General features: G+C 36.5%; 1 protein-coding gene across 1 annotated transcript in view; it reads right to left on the bottom strand.

Moving 5' to 3' along the window:
* LOC114351274 (zona pellucida domain protein papillote) overlaps positions 1 to 15,183 on the bottom strand; it is a 57,862-nt gene extending 42,679 nt beyond the window's left edge. Inside the window, exon 1 of the mRNA XM_028302413.1 lies at positions 14,988 to 15,183. The gene's annotated coding sequence lies outside the window, so the exon portion shown is untranslated. The remainder of the gene's footprint in view (positions 1 to 14,987) is intronic.
* Between the last annotated feature and the right edge of the window lie 409 nt (positions 15,184 to 15,592).

The raw sequence follows: 15,592 nt of genomic DNA, 5'->3' as shown, positions 1-15,592 counted from the left end.
GACTCAAATAAAACCGCTTAAAAACTGTAAACGTGTCATGCGCTCTATTGAAATGCAAATAAAGACCGTTAGCTCATCGCTCTATATTTAAAGCGAAGGATGCTTTTATGATCTTCTGGTCCCAGGGGAGCGCAGCGTATATATAACTGCTGGCTTAAAATTGTACGTTAATGTATCTAGAGGGAAATTCGCGTTAAACATTCCATTATTGACGTATTTATAGAGAATTCAATACAACTTTTCACAAAACAAGAGGTTCAAACCAGGGGCTTTTTCTTTACCCTTCCTTGGGGAATAAAAGTAAAATTCAATTTCTTGGTAAATTCCGGTATTCATACTCAACTTTTCACCCTACATTAAACCCAGCTTTACTGCAATTTTACGCTGATTACCAAAGCTCTCGTTAGTAATATTGTTAAGTTCCAGTTCACACGAAATAAAATAACAGAATTTGAGTCACAGTGTATTATTAGAATCTATAATTATAAAAGCGAAAGGTCACTGATTGACTCACCGACTCACTTACTTATCACGAAATCTCAGAAACTACAAGTGCGAAGAGTCTCAAAAATTGCATGGGGGTTCCTTTTAGAAAGTAAAGCTCACTAAGAACGAATTTTACGAAACTCCAACCCTAAGGGGGTAAAACGGGATCCACGCGTACGAAGTCGCGGGCGGCTGCTAGTCTCCAATAAATGTAGGTAATTAAATTTCAATTAGATAGTAGAGACTCCAATAACATTATCCAAAACATCTTTGATTATTGTCATTGTATTACCTACATTAACATTATGTTCCATAATTTCTCCTATTAATCTAATTAGTTTAACATCTGTACCTGAAATTTTCATTTTCAGTAAACCAAATCTCTAATTGTACGCCAAAGAGCAAATCATTACATTTTAAAACTTTACTCCCAAGGGTAATTTTGTTGGTTTACTGAAACTTTAACGTAAATCCAATTTATTTGTGTACAACATTATTTAGGTCAACGGTTCGAACAGCTATGAAATAGAGATAATGGAACTTGTGAACCAGTATAACTGTGTACATATCAGTTTTGAGTACACTACCTTATTTGATTGATTAAGTTTACAATGTCTTTTGGTGAAGCCCTCCGATTTATCTTCCTTCCCTCGAGTCAGCCATTACTATACGTACCTATCTAAGTTTACTGACTGTGGCGTTCAATTTGGAATTATCAACATCAGATTTGCATTGACTTTAGGTTTATTATTTAGATATTGCTGTTATTAAAACGGATAACTTCGAGACCAAAATAAAAGCTCTTGAAATGCCCTTTTTATCAAGAATTATCGTTTTCCACGAAATCAAGCTATATATTTTTTCAACGCTTCTCTAAACACTGTTAAAATATAAAAGATAATTTTATAATATCATATTTTATATTTTCTGGCTTTTTAATTCAGTACGCTTTACGCGTGCAGCTGCAGTAAGCTCTTGTTTTATTCCGCAATTGGGCATTTTTGTTTGCAGGTTTCCCAACTTTTTCAATTAAAACAGAGCAGGAAATTCAATCTGCATCTGCCAGCAAAATTTGAATATTCATCACTAACAGGTCAAATTGCTGTGTTTCCATTTACTTAATTCCATTAAATTTGATTTGCGTCATGTAAAGCAGAGGCACTGAAACAATTTTTACCAAAAGTTAAACGTAGTTATACAATACGTTCATGAAATTGTTTGTACATCTTCAAACAACTGTTTTATCTTCTAAACTCCACACCGACACATAAAACTACAATAACTCCTTTACAAATCAATTTCCCAGCGTTTCGGAGAAAATGTACAGCTGTATTATTATTATTACCCTTCGTTTGTTCAATCAAGTAAATATAAAGAAATCTCGGAAAAATATTTGCTTCTATCAGCCCTGTGTACCTTGAAGACGGCGGGAACCTGATTACAGAGTGGTGGTTACGGGAGCATAGTAAGTACGCCATCACTAATATTATAAAGAGGTTACTTTATATTGCTTCCATATACTTAGTCGTAGAGTTTTTTCTTCTTTTTATAACATACCTAACACAGTAACACTCAACACAATAACATGTAATTTTTGTTGTTATTAAAGTCACTAATCCCCAGATTAAATAATGTGCGAAATTATGTCTTTTTGTTGCTTTATTTGTAATTTGCCATCACCTAATATCGAAACACCCAATTGCTGTAAGTAACAAACACAATGTCAAAGTTTAATTAACAAATGTACTGGTTGGGCCTATGTCCAACTTTCTTCTCTTCCTTTTCTTCGGTGGCTCCAACTCTCAAATTATCTAGCTGCATGAGATGGTTTCCCACTAATCTGTTTATCGGATTCGGGGCCAGCACCTTCGCAGGAGCCAACCTTCGCGAAAGACCTCTATGGAAAATTAAGAAGAAAACTCTATGTTGTCTTGGAACGTCTGTCAATGAAGTCATTGTGAAAAATCCGCTGAATATTTGCTGAAGATATTGAAATAATCAAAACCGCAAGAAATATCGACGGGTCGACCCTCGAAGCCTGGTCTCCGTCTTCTGATCCGCAGGTTGGTGGTTTCCGTTTTATGCAGCTGTATTTTTGAGTTGTTTGGAGTCACCAGCCGACCCCCGCATCATCTTTCTTCCCCGCAACTTTTCTATTCCTGGTGTGGCTATTTACACGCCACACCATTTGTTGGTCCTTTCGAACCTGGATATTCCAGCTTATTTTTTTTTCAAATATTTAACCCGCATACTTTAAATTCATTTTCGTTTCAAATAACGTGACGTTCATACACCGCCGGCCATATTTTTTTGCAATTTGTTTATTTTCAAAAACTTTTTCATATTATTTTGCAGTTTTGTCATCATGGCAAATACGAAATTAAATTCGAAATTAAAATTATTGCTTTCCAAAAAAGAATCAATATTCGAAAGAATAAATACTTTATTCAATTCATCGAAGAATATTTCCAATTTTGATTCAAGATTGAATCAGAAGTTTTTAGAGGAATCAGAAAGCATTTCTGAATTACATGAAAAGTTTGAACACATACTGGATGAAATAAACGAAATTCAACTTGAAATTAACCCCAATTTTACCGTAACTTATAATTCGCTCAGCGCGTTTGAAGATTTATATTCAAGCGTTAAATACGCGCGCAATAAGTTGTTATTGAAATCGCCTTCTAGTAATACGCAAAATGGTTCCTTTCATATTAAACTGCCACCAATCGAACTGCCTTCGTTCGACGGTAAGGCTGAAAATTGGCCTATTTTCTATGAAATCTTCCGCACTAACGTACATTCTAATAAACAGCTGACGGATTCACAACGTGTGCAATATTTGATGAGTAAATTGACACACAGCGCCCTAAAAATGACCGCAGGTATCGTTCCTACCGGCGATACTTATAATATCTTGTGGGATAGTCTCGTCAAAAAGTACCAAGATAAGCGTAGTCTAGGTGTTCACTACGTCAATAACATCCTGGACATTAAAACATGTGTAGGTACCGCTGCGAGTCTTAATCCATTTGTTGAGAAGTTATCTTCATCTATTGCAGCTCTCAAACAATTAGATATTGAAAACTTAGCAGATTTTATTATTTTGCAATGTAGTTTGAGGAAAATTGATTCTCAAACGCTTCAGAGTTTCGAGATTTCTGTAGGTGATAAAGAAATACCTACGTGTGATCAGTTCATATCTTTTATTCAAGACCGCGTTAAAATATTAGAGAGAACTCGCAATAATAGTAGTTCCAACACTACCGCTGCCTCTGAGCCCCGTAAAAATAATTATTATAATAATAATCGGGACGCGCCGCAAAATAATAACACTTATAAATCTTTCGTTTCTAGTAACGATCCGCACCCGCGAACTCAAACGACCAGTCAGTGTATTCTATGCAAAGCTGACCATAGGTTGTATTCTTGTTCTCAATTTCGAGACAATTTTAACCCGCAAAAACGCTTCGAATTTATAAAATCTAAGGGCGGTTGCGTTAACTGTCTTAGTGTTTCTCATACTGCAAGTAAATGCAATTCACAACACACTTGCAATAACTGTGGCAAGCAACATCATTCGCTGCTTCATTTTGACGTGCCCGCACCGCGAAAATATTCGCCCGCTACCTCTGCCGCGTCACAAACAATGTCGGCCGTAAACACCGCGCCACAGTGCACAGAGAAGTGCAGTAGTACTACTCCAACTCAACGAAATATGAATGATGCTTCTATTACTCTCACTTCGGAGGTGAGACCGAGTTCTACCATATTATTATCCACCGCTCAAGTATTTGCATCGCACCGCGCTAATAAAAATAAACAGATTGTACGCTGCTTGATTGACAATGGTTCACAAAATCATTTGATAACTTTAGATTGTTGTAATAAATTGAACTTGCCCGTTAATAAATTGCATGACTCTTACCTGCAAGGCGTTGGCAAGTCTTCGAGACCTGTTCATGGTTTTACTTATTTTGATATCGAATCTCGTACTGATCCGAATAATAAATATCATATTTACGCTCTTGTGATCGACTGCATCACAGATCGTCTTCCCGCGAATTATGTTGATATAACAGAGGATATGACTTACCTCAATAACTTACCGCTTGCTGATTTATCCTGGAACATTCCTAGTGAAATTGATGTAGTATTGGGTGTTCAATTATTCCCTTATATTTATTTGGGGAATAAGGTGGAATCAGGTTCACGCGCGCCTACTGCTATACTTACTAGTTTTGGCTATGTGCTTATGGGTGACGTACCGGCTCGCTCTAGTCAATTGCCGACGCACTCAACTGCATTTTTTACCGCACTTCCGCACACTGAAATAGAATCAAGTTTACATAAATTCTTTGAATTAGAAGAGGTTCCTTCTAAAAGCTTTCTTAGCCCAGATGAGGCAGAATGCGAAAATATTTTTACCTCCTCGGTGATTTACCAGGATAAACACTTTAGTGTCGACTTACCGTTCTGCAAAGACCCATCTGTATTGGGAGATTCCCGTTCCGTAGCTTATAGACGTTTTCAAATGCTTGAACGAAAGTTTGACAAAGTGGATGGCTTACGTCAAAACTATAATAAAACCATAAATGAATATATTCAACAAGGTTATTTATCTGAAGCCCCCGAGGCAGACTCAGATGAGGGTTACTACATTCCGCACCACGCTGTATTTAAAGCTGGAAAGGACAGCGCTCGCGCCGTGTTGGACGCCAGCTGTAAAACTCAATCTGGTTTGTCACTTAACGATATTCTTTACGTTGGGCCGAACTTACAGTCTGACCTATTCTTACTGCTAATAGACTTCAGAATATTTCCTGTTGCAGTCACTGCTGATGTAAAACAAATGTTTCTTCGCGTAAGTGTGAATGAACACCATCGCAAATATTTGAAAATTCTCTTCCGTTTCGATCCTCAAGAACCTATACGCACTTATCAATTTAGTAGTCTACCCTTTGGACTCAAACCAAGTCCTTATATAGCTATGCGTACGATACGCAAGTTAGCGCACGACCATAGCGACCGCTTCCCTGATGCTGCTAAAGTAGTAAATACTCAATTTTTCATGGACGACTTTGTCTATTCGTTACCCGATGTACCGACCGCAATTAATTTATCCCGCGATTTAATTGATTTGTTCAAGTTAGGGTCCTTTGATCTTATCAAATGGACAAGTAATTCTCCCGCACTGCTTGAGGCTCTTCCAGACTCACACCGCTCACCTGTCAGTTTCTCTGATACAGGTAATAATAATTTTAAAATACTGGGATTGTCCTGGGAACCTGCTGATGATAATTTTTCCTTCACTACTGTCGCAGTCGACAGTAAATGTACAAAACGCAGTATTCTTTCTCTGGTTGCTCGCTTATTTGACGTTCTCGGCTTAGTTGCTCCCGTCGTCCTGTTTGCCAAGATTTTGGTTAAGGAACTTTGGTTAAGCAAGATAGACTGGGATGAAGTGCCTCCGGAATCCATTCAAAATCGTTTTGCTGCTTTTCTATTAGATTTGCCCGCTCTTTCGACCATGAGTATTCCGCGTCATATAGGTGTTAACTTGGATTGCGCAGTAAACATTGTTGCTTTCTGCGATGCTAGTCTCAATGGCTATGGTTCCTGTATTTATTTACACATAACTGACCCTGCAGGTAATATTGTTGTCAGGCTTCTATGTGCTAAATCTAAAGTCTCACCAAGTAAAATCCAAACGCTAGCACGCTTGGAACTCGTCGCTGCTTTACTTCTTTCGAAACTTGTGCGAGTAGTCCGAGAGAGAATATCCGAGCGCATTCCAATTGTAGGAATCTATGCTTTTTCTGACTCCACGATAGCACTTTCTTGGATACATTCGTCTCCTCATAGATGGTCTATTTTCGTTAGTAACAGAGTAGCCAAAATCCAAGAAAATCTACCGCCTCATTGTTTTCATCACGTGTCGGGCAAAGAGAACCCCAGTGATTGTATATCTAGAGGGATGTTACCTTCTCAGCTGATTTCTCATTCATTATGGTGGGATGGTCCAGTCTGGCTTCAAAGACCTGTCAATGAATGGCCTATCGATATATTTACTCCATTAGAGAGTGAAACTCTGCCAGAGTTTAAAGATAAAAGCAATACGCTTATTGTTGCTGCTCCTTCTGAGCCTTCTTTAATTGATGAAATATCGAACCACGTTAATTCCTGGAATAAGCTTCTAAACACGTTTTATTATATTCTGAAATTCACAAAAAGGTTGCCGAGTAATGAGCTCGTAGCCAATAGAAATGCGTCGGAGATTTTTATACTCAAAAGCATTCAGAGCGTTCATTTTAACAAAGAAATTGAATTGTTAAAGGCTGGTGAGTTGCCTTCGAAGCATCTCCGTGGCTTATCACTTTTCTTAGACCCTCACGGTGTAATTCGCATTGGAGGAAGACTGTCTAAATCAGACCTTCCCTATGAAGCCAAACATCCTGCGCTTCTACCCAAACGTGACCGCGTCGTCGAACTTCTTATCGATCATTATCATACCGCTAATTGTCATACTGGACCTGGATTGCTCATGTCTATTCTTCGTCAACGCTATTGGATATTAAATGCCAGATCTATTATACGCGCCCGCTGTAGACAATGTAATGTTTGTTTCCGCTTGAACCCGCAGCATCCATCTCCCAAAATGGCAGATTTACCCGCATTTCGCATTCAAGATGCTAAAGCTTTCGTACATACTGGTACTGATTTTGCAGGTCCTATTAGCTTCATTCCCACTAGACGAAGGGGACAACATTCTCAAAAGGCATACATATGTCTTTTTATTTGTCTAGTTACGAAAGCTATTCATATAGAATTAGTTTCTAATCTTAGCACAGATGCGTTCCTTTCCGCCTTTAAAAGATTTATATCTCGCCGCGGTCCAGTATCTGTTATGTATTCAGATAATGGCACCAATTTCGTCGGTGCTAAAGCCCAGCTCGACGAAATATATAACGTATTAAATNCCACACCATGTACCTAATTAGGGTAGAAGCATCATAAATACTTGAGCCGTTTGCTAAATTGTACTTAAGTACGAATAATTACAGCGAACAAAACACTGGATTTATACCCTATCGTAAATCGCGGCATAACCGAACCCGTAAACTAGCGGGGGATGGAGCGGCAAACCTCTTTATTCCACAATTTGCATAGTTAACAAAGCCAGCGACGAACAGAGTCGACATAGACATTTCTTGTTCCAACGCCAGCATTCCAAATTCACTGCCCAACTGGAAACGACGAAATCAAATCGTAAGATAAAATTAAGCGCTCGACCTACATTACAATACTTTTCTACTATAAGGGGCTATCCCTTAGTCACTAAATAACAAAAACTATTGGCATGATCATGCGTGATGATTTAGTCGAAATTTGGCATCATACCAAGTAATGTTATGAATGGATAGCCCATACAAGGAGATTCCACCATCTCGTTACGTTACGCATTCATGAAACGTATTAGTGCACGTGCAGTAAAAGGTCGTTGGGTTTTTTGTTAGAAAGGAATTTATTTCATCTTTTAATTGCCTAGTGTGCGCTACAGAACTTTTATCTCCAAGCATCGAGACCACTAAACATTTACTGCTGGGCAAATATGAAGGTCCTGAAAAACAAGGTATCTACTTACAAACTTTATTTAATTAAGACTCAACATATCAGCAATTAATCTTTTATTGGTTTTTATTAGTAATGAACTGAAAAAAGTAACAGTTACCTACCAACTCATGTGACCCCGATCTCTATTACTAGTCAATATACTTAACTAGTCAATATTATTGAAACTAAAAGTATTATTATCAATTTATGGTCGTTTTATGTGACAAATGCCGCTTTATTGCCAAACGCTGCGACGCAATGACGTAATGGCACCGCGCGCGTCGGAACATTTCAGATAGGTAGACAAAAGGGAACCTTGGTTCGCTACGATCCCAGATAACCGCCTCTATAAATCTTTTAGGGTCTCGTCCATCCACCTTATATCACGTAAAGTACACAGGTCGCAGGTAAGGACCTGGTTTTCTTGTTTCCTGAATTTCAATCAAGCCATACAGTCATATGGATAGTGTTTTAACAGTGTTACAGCCGTATATTCCGCCAGCGGTCGCGATTGATTGATTTTCTGAGTAGTATCGGCTTTCTCGCTAGTGAGAGTGCCAAATGCTTTGGCCAAATACATATTTCATAAAATTTTGGATTAAATCAATTTCTATTTCATGAAAAGATACTTCCACTGAATAGCAGAGGTAGATTTTTTTAGTAAAGTAGGTATAAATTAAGTATTATTACGTAAGTTGTTGAATATCTCAATTAACATTTTTGTTTATAAAATGTTGATGTGTGGTCCCAGCTCAAACAATCAAGCAAATTGTCGAAACATTGGGAACACAGTCCGTACGTTTTCCTCGATGATTTGGCAACTCGCCCCCGCCTATATTTAAATCGTAATCTCACTGAGTCAACGCTCTAACACCCAAAATAAACGGTCCCGCTAAGACGACAAACTTCGAACAAGTTCTAAATAGCAACAATAGTTAAATCAACTAACAAACTCAGGATTATCTGCGTAATCCGAGCGTAGAAGATTGCTAACGACGCCCTCTGATGTGTGTAATTGTGTACAAAAGTTAAGTTTATTCGTAGTATTAGTAAAGTTTTGGTAACCGTGTATTATCGATATGTAAGTTATTACACCCACGCGACGTACCTTTTATTGATAAAGTAAATAAATATATCAAAGCACATTTTCCTACTAGATACTGGTACATATTTATAATTCAATGTAGGTTTTTCGTAGAATGCTACTTCTCCATAAGTTAAAAAAAAACATATCACGAAAAACATACTGCTCTAAGTAATGTAGGTACTCGTATATGAACACAAAACATAGATAGTTCACTGTTCCTGAGCACCGTTCATCCTGGGAATATATTAAACACACATTGCGAGCGGAGCGCGTGATGAAAATCTCTCAGGGAAAAACAGAAATCCCGCGAGTGGTATTACAGGCAAAAGAAAAGAAGCAAAAGGGTTCTTATGTGTGTCTCACTTTATTGAAGGTATAAATAAACTTAATGTATCTATACTCGTAGTATAAATTAAGGGAACCTTTGTCTTTTCTTATACATGTTAAAAAGGCGAAAATTCTTTCATCTTTGGAAATGCTATTATTTTATCAATTGTTCTTTTACCACGGAAATATTCGTGTTCACAAGTTAACAACAGAAATCTACGGGAAACGGCTGGTAATTATCTAAATTGACGCGACCGTTAAAAGTTATTGCATGGTCATGGACAGCCAACAATAAGTACCTACTGATAGACAGTACCTATCTGGACGGTAATAGCTGGGTACGGTTCATCCCTCCGTCATAGGATGTAAGTAACTTAATTACAACGGCCCGATAGGGTTTCTCATTACATAACACTAATTTATTGGAAGGTCATCGAGGAATACTAAAATATTTAAGGCACGCAGTCTCATCCAATTAGCTTTGTATTCGTAATACAGTTTGCAATTAATTAGGTATTATGTTTACTAAGTCTGACCTTTGACTTACCTAACGTGCAGTTCTTTGGATTAGTTGAATTACTTACCTCAAGTATTATTTTAAAATTCTTGTTTATCATAAAATCTCAAAAGAACACTGCATGCAATTAAGTCAAAGTGGCATTTACTGATACCATTGACCAAACAAAGTATTATGATAATGTGTTGCATGGTATCCTTCCGTTTGGCCAAATTACTTTTCGCCAAATTTCACTTCGCAAACAACTTATCGCCAAAGTTTCATTTCCCAAATGAACTTTTAGCAAATGTACTTTTCGCAACTAATTCATTTGGTCAAAATATCATTTGGTCAAATTTTACTTGGCAAATGTTTATATAGCAAATGTTTTATTTTGCCAAATATTATATCCCAAATAATTTATTTGGTCAAATTGACACTTCACATGCTTACCCACCGTTACCCACAAATTAAAGCACAAGGCAAATGATCATGGTTTTCACAAGAATTTTATGTTAAACAAAGAGATTGCAGAAAATAGTATGGATGCGAAAGTAGGTTTTGCAGAAAATAGTAGGTTAGGTTAGGTTAGAACAGTGACCCTTAACGCGCGAAGGCGAGCGAAGCGTGCCGCGGCAGCGGCCGCCGAGCGCTAGAATCACCTCTATTGTTAATTAATCATTTAGTTTCGATAAAAATAATGAAATATGAAAATAAATTTAGAACAAATTTTATATTAACTACCCACTAAACAAAATAATAACCACAAGCTAATTTGTATTCCATTCTATGCACCAAAATAATTATTTTGTAAATAGTTTATCGTGAAATATTTTTGCCAAATGAAACATTTGGCAAAACATACTTTGCCAAACAATAATTTGCTAAACAATAATATGCCAAAAAAGACATTTGCGAATTAAAAGTTTGCAATAAGTTGTTTTGCCAAATGAGAATTTGCCAAATGAAAATTTGCGAAACGTTGTTTGCCATGTGATAATTTGGGAAACGTTTTTTGGCCAAACATTAGTAATCCGTGTTGCATCGCATGCGACTTTAAGACCCAGAACAGACGGTGAAACGCAACTGCAATGAAACTGCAACAGCTGTTAGTTACTTTTGAGTTGCATCTCATCAGTTGCGTTTCACCGTCTGTTTTGGGCCTAACTGCAACGTAGATTTCATAGTTTATAAAAACTAAATAAAGATCAGAAAGCAAGAAGAAAAATTAAATGAGTTAAAGAGAAAAATTTGGAAATATAATAAGTCAAGAGAGAGCGTGCGTCTTTCAATATTTTCAAAGAAAATCTACTCAGGTATATCCAAGTAATTAGCAAAATACGAAATAGGGAGCAATTAATTGGCTATTCTAAATAAAAGCTCTCTACATTTATTATTATAACTATAGATAAAAACCAATACATATAAATAATTGGGGCAGACTTGCGTCAATCATCCTTCATCTAGCCAATATTTTTACGATTATATGCTATTAAGAAGCCACAATGTTTACGACGCGCGGCCATGAATTCTGCCAGTCACATTAAAATCAGCTGCCAGAGAAATGTTTTTTGCGTAACTATTTGGGGTATGACTTAATTCTACTGTACTAATTAGAACATTTCTTACGATTCAATCAAATTATAATACAATGAAGTTTGCATCGTCCTTTCGTTTCAAGTGTAACTATTCTTGTATATTGTAATATTGGTATCGGGGCACTAGCGCGAAAGACATTAGCGCGAAGACACTAGCGCGAAAACTGTTTTCGCGCAAATGTCCTTCGCGCTAGTGTCTTTCGCGCTCATGTCTTTTCGCCCTAACGTCCGTTCGCGCTAGTGTCTTTTCGCGCTAGTGTCTTCGCGCTAAAGTCTTTCGCACTAGTGTCTTTCGCGCAAGTGTACTAGACCGTAATATTAGACTATACAACTTTATAAGTGTGAAATAAAAAATTTAAATTATGATTGTTTAAGTTCTGACATTGGCTATTACCAAAAAAAGTTTTATAAGAACGTAAAGCTTTCACTACCAGTGAGTTACATCTTTTACCAACCCGTATGGAGCCAATTATGTTAAAAATCACTGCAGTGATATTTTCAGTCGTCCTATAGAACTGTCCTATTTTATTATCTTTCATTATGTCTAAATTCAAGTCTTACTTCTTATTTAATTAAAATTGAATTAATTAAAATCTGTATTCTAAGGTACATAACATATAACAACAACTACGATAAAAAAAACCTTGATTGAACCCTGAACGAATTCTTTTCTTTTAGGTTCTTTAATCACAATGTTAAAAATCTTTGCCCTGAATACCAAAATCAAGAAGATTCGAATTTTTGGCTCTGAACCAATATACATGCAGTGTAATCATCATACAATGTAAAAATAACAATTATCTATACAAGTCACAGTACATTAGTCAGTCATTTCCGTTGGAGGATCTTGACAAAATAAAAAATAATGGAAAACTTACGTCAACTACGGACAAATAGTTACCCCCAACACGAAACACAATACGCAGTGGGGAGTGAAGCTTTTTCCCAAATAAGTTTACTTAGCACTCATGTACAAAAAGTTATTCGATCTAATATATTTCAGTGCCTATAGATATCGGAATCCAACAACTACAATAAGTCTGTTGGATTACTTATTACGTAGGAATAATTGTATCTTTCTGAATACTGGAAATGGCTATATCCATTTAACTACCACGCATTTACTTGGCGCTACAAAAGTATAGATAAAGAAAATTCTAAAGTTATTTAGAATAAAAAAGGTTCAGGATTACTGAGGTATTATGCAAAACGAACCCCTCATAAAGCTGCGAGCTCAATGCGAATAATCCTCTTTTGCTTGATGCCAAAGCTTTCTTAAAGTATACTCGTAACCTCTCGATTAAATCGAAGAAAGTCTCATTAGGAGAAACTTACCTCTTGAAGAATGTTTATTAATTGTCCTACTTCTACGAAAAGTTATGTCAATAATACTTAGTTTAGGACCAAAATAAGATTATAAAATTTTGATAGATCAGAGTAGGTAACGTGTAACGTCACTCTTTTCAGGAAAAACAGCATTTCTCTAGAACAATCATGTAAATGACGACATTCGTGGGCTGTAGCAAGTATTACATCCCAGAAAGGGGTGTACTAATAATGTATAAATACAGTAGAGATGTAGATACACAGTTCTCAGTAGAATAGTATACATTTATGATAAGTCTTATTTATTCAATCCCAATTAGTAAAATGTAGAGCAAGATTTATTTGACACGGATAAAAGTGCCCTAAAAACTAAGTCTAGCCGACTACAGTAATAAATATTTTTACAAGCTTTTATTTACTTTCACATGACGTCTGGTGTCTGTCGTCAAATCTTGCAACTTAAAATTGACCCACTTCCCGGTTTCCTATTGAGCTGGAATTTGCATGCATGTGTAAGTCATTTTAAGTAACTATCGTAAAGAAATCATGATTAAGCTTTGGTTTCAGCAATTCTCCATTACAGTAACTTTCCTCCACCTCCAAATCAATCAATCAATAAAACATTTATTGTGTTGAATAAAAAAAAACAAAAAGGTTGAATGGAAAAGTTCGCCGGAACTGAGGTTAGGAAACTATAAATAAATAATTCCAAAAAACTTATAATACTCACAAAATGGAATTCGTTGTAACCCACGCATTATAACCCAAAAGGTCAAGATAATTCTGACTGGATTAGAGGTGAGTCTTTCACAATCTGAACACGCGCGATCTATAACTAACGTGAGATATTATTATGTGGGCCTGAATTTCAGGTAGGGCAATCTTTTTGAAAATGGTAGTAGATAATACTGAATCGCTTAAGTAGAATTCCTACGATTTCTTAAGGTACAGTGTGTTGTTTAAGTGCAGCATACCGCATTAATATAAACTTTAATTTTATCTAAGGCATGATTTTAATCCACAAGTAGGTTATTTTCATTTTTCAGAAACCGTTGTATTTGATGGAAAATTTTATCCCGCCTACGAGTCGCTATGACACCGGAAATCTTACGGCCTCAAGTTACACGATGGCGGATAATGTACAAACTCGATGTAGGTAGGTACCTATAATATAATCTCTGGGGAATGAGTCTTACTTTGAGATTATCTTTACATCAATCTGATAAAAAAGCGATTTCCTTTTTAATTTTGCCATCATACAAAGTAAACTAAGGTAACAACGTGAGAATTTTTCAAAGGCTTTATTTTATAGATTGGAGCATGACGACTAGTAGGAAGAATGCTACTTTTATACAGTGAGGTTGTCTGTTCCATGTCGGCTCAATTGTAATAAGCTTGTAAAAAAATAGAGTTCTTTTCTTCTTCTTCAGATGTTACACAAGCGAGTTATCGTGAAGAACCTTCGAAGAAAGACATTGCCCAATATCATTTATGACAAGTCTCAGTAACACCAATATAATATTAAGTGTTGGCACCAATATGAGAATAAATTTAATCCTAACCTGCACTTTCTGAAAGTTAAAAATTCACACGATTCTAGGAAAAATCTAAAATTACGTTATCGTAGATCAAAAATAAAAGTTGTTGCGTATTTTCAGCATTATGTAGTGTGCCCTATTTTGTGTAGGTAGGTAGGTACACCCTGTATAAAGCTTCATGATTTATTCACCAACAACTGGACTGTTTGTATAATCAAATCATTACTTGTCGCCTTAACAAATATCAAACATAGTTTTAACCCAAACTAAATTACCAAAAACTTTTCATGAAAATATCCTATCAGGTGGTGTAGGTATTATTCATGACATGTACCTACTTTATCAATAAGACCTGGGTAATTCATAACATTGCACTGAATCGTCCTGTTCCTTCTATGTAGGTAAGTAATAATTCCTGTGTTACTGTAGTTTTGTGACTTAAAATACTGAACAGAATAGTGTATAAAAGTTCTGGAACTTTATTAAATATTAAATGATCTATAACTACGACTTACCCCTTAACTTGATTCTCCTTATTCGTAAATAAATAAAAACGATGAAAATAATAAAAACATAAACGCACACAAATAAAATTAAAATTCACATAATTCAAAACAATAAAAATAACGAGTGGCACTAAAACTTTCTCGCTGGGCGATCGTACGAGCGGCGCGGCATCGGCGCCCTGTGAATGCAAGCAGCCCTCGCGACGTTACGCGAACGACTGCCCTGTCGGGCTAGGCGGGTTGCACACACACACGTCAAATTAGTGAAACCCATATGAACATACCGCAGTGCACTGAAACTGAAAAACTGAAACTGAACATAACCCGACTTCAGATACCTAACTTGTAAAGAACATCGATGTAATATGCTTAATGCTTACCCTATCTGAGTCTCTCGCCCTTGGTAATGCTATCATGGGTGAAGAATTTTCCACCGCAATCGGTGTTAATCTGATGATCGTAATATGAAAAGTACCTAATGAATTAAGTAGGTACCTAGTACCTAACTAAGAACTAAGGATATTCTGTACTTAACTCTTGGTCTGATGAAAATGGATCTCATTCGTGCTAACCAAAAGACGTCTTTGTTTGGTCTTTGAATGGACGTCCATTGC

Source organism: Ostrinia furnacalis, unplaced genomic scaffold (assembly GCF_004193835.3).
Source record: "Ostrinia furnacalis isolate ACB-3 unplaced genomic scaffold, ASM419383v2 OfSCF1126, whole genome shotgun sequence".
Classification (NCBI taxonomy): Eukaryota; Metazoa; Arthropoda; class Insecta; order Lepidoptera; family Crambidae; genus Ostrinia; species Ostrinia furnacalis.
Note: the sequence above shows the minus strand (reverse complement) of the source record. Positions and strands in the feature narration are given on the sequence as shown.